The 4,667-nt window shown below is 22.4% G+C and overlaps 1 long non-coding RNA gene across 5 annotated transcripts; it reads right to left on the bottom strand.

The window, feature by feature from the left end:
• Positions 1–316: 316 nt before the first annotated feature.
• LOC127281492 (uncharacterized) lies at positions 317–4,658 on the bottom strand. 5 transcript variants are annotated; one of them, XR_007843035.1, is made up of 4 exons: positions 4,402–4,658; positions 3,411–3,668; positions 2,784–2,924; positions 317–961 (listed from the first exon to the last, which is right to left on the bottom strand). It is a non-coding gene; the product is annotated as an uncharacterized LOC127281492 (long non-coding RNA). The 5 variants fall into 5 exon arrangements; XR_007843037.1 differs by lacking the exons at positions 2,784–2,924; positions 4,402–4,658 and adding an exon at positions 1,673–1,813 and having other exon boundaries at positions 3,411–4,283; XR_007843034.1 differs by lacking the exons at positions 2,784–2,924; positions 4,402–4,658 and adding an exon at positions 2,044–2,184 and having other exon boundaries at positions 3,411–4,283.
• Between the last annotated feature and the right edge of the window lie 9 nt (positions 4,659–4,667).

The raw sequence follows: 4,667 nt of genomic DNA on the forward strand, positions 1-4,667 counted from the left end.
TGTAACATCTTTTTGCAATTTTAACCCGAAAAAGGGTTATTTTGCAACTTTTTAAGAATTTTTTAATTTTTTCAATTTTTTATTATTATTTTTTATTATTTATTGTTGTTTTTTTCAAATTTTAGTTAGTAACCTATAATATTGTGTCTAATTTTAAGTGTCATTAAAATCAAATGTTTTTATCTTAATAATTTTAACATTTCTTAATTTAATACGAAACATCTTCTATTATATTAAGTTAACAAATTTCGAAAAACGACACCGACCCCGTGACCTCGACACCGTCCTTGAAAAATCTATTTTCAATTATCTTCTATTATATTAAGTTAACAAATTTCGAAAAACGACACCGACCCCGTGACCTCGACACCGTCCTTGAAAAATCTATTTTCAATTATTTTCAAATAAATCAAAATACTTTGCATATATGCTGTAAGAAAATCTTACAAACTATTTTAATGTAACATCTTTTTTCAATTTTAACCCGAAAAAGGGTTATTTTGCAATTTTTTTAGAATTTTTTGATTTTTTCAATTTTTTATTATTATTTTTTATTATTTATTGTTGTTTTTTCAATTTTTAGTTAGTAACCTATAATATTGTGTCTAATTTTAAGTGTCATTAAAATCAAATGTTTTTAACTTAATAATTTTATCATTTCTTAATTTAAAACGAAACATCTTCTATTATATTAAGTTAACAAATTTCGAAAAACGACACCGACCCCGTGACCTCGACACCGTCCTTGAAAAATCTATTTTCAATTATTTTCAAATAAATCAAAATACTTTGCATATATGCTGTTAGAAAATCTTACAAACTATTTTTATGTAACATCTTTTTTCAATTTTAACCCGAAAAAGGGTTATTTTGCAATTTTTTTAGAATTTTTTGATTTTTTCAATTTTTTATTATTATTTTTTATTATTTATTGTTGTTTTTTCAATTTTTAGTTAGTAACCTATAATATTGTGTCTAATTTTAAGTGTCATTAAAATCAAATGTTTTTAACTTAATAATTTTATCATTTCTTAATTTAAAATGAAACATCTTCTATTATATTAAGTTAACAAATTTCGAAAAACGACACCGACCCCGTGACCTCGACGCCGTCCTTGAAAAATCTATTTTCAATTATTTTCAAATAAATCAAAATACTTTGCATATATGCTGTTAGAAAATCTTACAAACTATTTTTATGTAACATCTTTTTGCAATTTTAACCCGAAAAAGGGTTATTTTGCAATTTTTTAATAATTTTTTCATTTTTGCAATTTTTTATTATTATTTTTTATTATTTATTGTTGTTTTTTCAATTTTTAGTTAGTAACCTATAATATTGTGTCTAATTTTAAGTGTCATTAAAATCAAATGTTTTTAACTTAATAATTTTAACATTTCTTAATTTAAAACGAAACATCTTCTATTATATTAAGTTAACAAATTTCGAAAAACGACACCGACCCCGTGACCTCGACACCGTCCTTGAAAAATCTATTTTCAATTATTTTCAAATAAATCAAAATACTTTGCATATATGCTATTAGAAAATCTTACAAACTATTTTTATGTAACATCTTTTTTCAATTTTAACCCGAAAAAGGGTTATTTTCAATTTTTTGTAATTATTTTTTATTATTTATTGTTGTTTTTTCAATTATTAGTTAGTAACCTATAATATTGTGTCTAATTTTAAGTGTCATTAAAATCAAATGTTTTTAACTTAATAATTTTAACATTTCTTAATTTAAAACGAAACATCTTCTATTATATTAAGTTAACAAATTTCGAAAAACGACACCGACCCCGTGACCTCGACACCGTCCTTGAAAAATCTATTTTCAATTATTTTCAAATAAATCAAAATACTTTGCATATATGCTGTTAGAAAATCTTACAATCTATTTTTATGTAACATCTTTTTTCAATTTTAACCCGAAAAAGGGTTATTTTGCAACTTTTTAAGAATTTTTTAATTTTTTCAATTTTTTATTATTATTTTTTATTATTTATTGTTGTTTTTTTCAAATTTTAGTTAGTAACCTATAATATTGTGTCTAATTTTAAGTGTCATTAAAATCAAATGTTTTTATCTTAATAATTTTAACATTTCTTAATTTAATACGAAACATCTTCTATTATATTAAGTTAACAAATTTCGAAAAACGACACCGACCCCGTGACCTCGGCACCGTCCTTGAAAAATCTATTTTCAATTATTTTCAAATAAATCAAAATACTTTGCATATATGCTGTTAGAAAATCTTACAAACTATTTTTATGTAACATCTTTTTTCAATTTTAACCCGAAAAAGGGTTATTTTCAATTTTTAAAGAATTTTTTGATTTTTTCAATTTTTTATTATTATTTTTTATTATTTATTGTTGTTTTTTCAATTTTTAGTTAGTAACCTATAATATTGTGTCTAATTTTAAGTGTCATTAAAATCAAATGTTTTTAACTTAATAATTTTAACATTTCTTAATTTAAAACGAAACATCTTCTATTATATTAAGTTAACAAATTTCGAAAAACGACACCGACCCCGTGACCTCGACACCGTCCTTGAAAAATCTATTTTCAATTATTTTCAAATAAATCAAAATACTTTGCATATATGCTGTTAGAAAATCTTACAAACTATTTTTATGTAACATCTTTTTGCAATTTTAACCCGAAAAAGGGTTATTTTGCAACTTTTTAAGAATTTTTTAATTTTTTCAATTTTTTATTATTATTTTTTATTATTTATTGTTGTTTTTTTCAAATTTTAGTTAGTAACCTATAATATTGTGTCTAATTTTAAGTGTCATTAAAATCAAATGTTTTTATCTTAATAATTTTAACATTTCTTAATTTAATACGAAACATCTTCTATTATATTAAGTTAACAAATTTCGAAAAACGACACCGACCCCGTGACCTCGGCACCGTCCTTGAAAAATCTATTTTCAATTATTTTCAAATAAATCAAAATACTTTGCATATATGCTGTAAGAAAATCTTACAAACTATTTTAATGTAACATCTTTTTTCAATTTTAACCCGAAAAAGGGTTATTTTGCAATTTTAACCCGAAAAAGGGTTATTTTCAATTTTTAAAGAATTTTTTGATTTTTTCAATTTTTTATTATTATTTTTTATTATTTATTGTTGTTTTTTCAATTTTTAGTTAGTAACCTATAATATTGTGTCTAATTTTAAGTGTCATTAAAATCAAATGTTTTTAACTTAATAATTTTAACATTTCTTAATTTAAAACGAAACATCTTCTATTATATTAAGTTAACAAATTTCGAAAAACGACACCGACCCCGTGACCTCGACACCGTCCTTGAAAAATCTATTTTCAATTATCTTCTATTATATTAAGTTAACAAATTTCGAAAAACGACACCGACCCCGTGACCTCGACACCGTCCTTGAAAAATCTATTTTCAATTATTTTCAAATAAATCAAAATACTTTGCATATATGCTGTAAGAAAATCTTACAAACTATTTTAATGTAACATCTTTTTTCAATTTTAACCCGAAAAAGGGTTATTTTGCAATTTTAACCCGAAAAAGGGTTATTTTGCAATTTTTTTAGAATTTTTTGATTTTTTCAATTTTTTATTATTATTTTTTATTATTTATTGTTGTTTTTTCAATTTTTAGTTAGTAACCTATAATATTGTGTCTAATTTTAAGTGTCATTAAAATCAAATGTTTTTAACTTAATAATTTTATCATTTCTTAATTTAAAACGAAACATCTTCTATTATATTAAGTTAACAAATTTCGAAAAACGACACCGACCCCGTGACCTCGACACCGTCCTTGAAAAATCTATTTTCAATTATTTTCAAATAAATCAAAATACTTTGCATATATGCTGTTAGAAAATCTTACAAACTATTTTTATGTAACATCTTTTTTCAATTTTAACCCGAAAAAGGGTTATTTTGCAATTTTTTTAGAATTTTTTGATTTTTTCAATTTTTTATTATTATTTTTTATTATTTATTGTTGTTTTTTCAATTTTTAGTTAGTAACCTATAATATTGTGTCTAATTTTAAGTGTCATTAAAATCAAATGTTTTTAACTTAATAATTTTAACATTTCTTAATTTAAAACGAAACATCTTCTATTATATTAAGTTAACAAATTTCGAAAAACGACACCGACCCCGTGACCTCGACACCGTCCTTGAAAAATCTATTTTCAATTATTTTCAAATAAATCAAAATACTTTGCATATATGCTGTTAGAAAATCTTACAAACTATTTTTATGTAACATCTTTTTGCAATTTTAACCCGAAAAAGGGTTATTTTGCAATTTTTTAATAATTTTTTCATTTTTTTATTATTATTTTTTATTATTTATTGTTGTTTTTTTCAAATTTTAGTTAGTAACCTATAATATTGTGTCTAATTTTAAGTGTCATTAAAATCAAATGTTTTTAACTTAATAATTTTAACATTTCTTAATTTAAAACGAAACATCTTCTATTATATTAAGTTAACAAATTTCGAAAAACGACACCGACCCCGTGACCTCGACACCGTCCTTGAAAAATCTATTTTCAATTATTTTCAAATAAATCAAAATACTTTGCATATATGCTATTAGAAAATCTTACAAACTATTTTTATGTAACATCTTTTTTCAATTTTAACCCG

The sequence above is a fragment of the Leptopilina boulardi genome, unplaced genomic scaffold (assembly GCF_019393585.1).
Source record: "Leptopilina boulardi isolate dan_hultmark-lab unplaced genomic scaffold, ZJU_Lbou_2.1 LbouV2_272, whole genome shotgun sequence".
NCBI classification, from domain to species: domain Eukaryota; kingdom Metazoa; phylum Arthropoda; class Insecta; order Hymenoptera; family Figitidae; genus Leptopilina; species Leptopilina boulardi.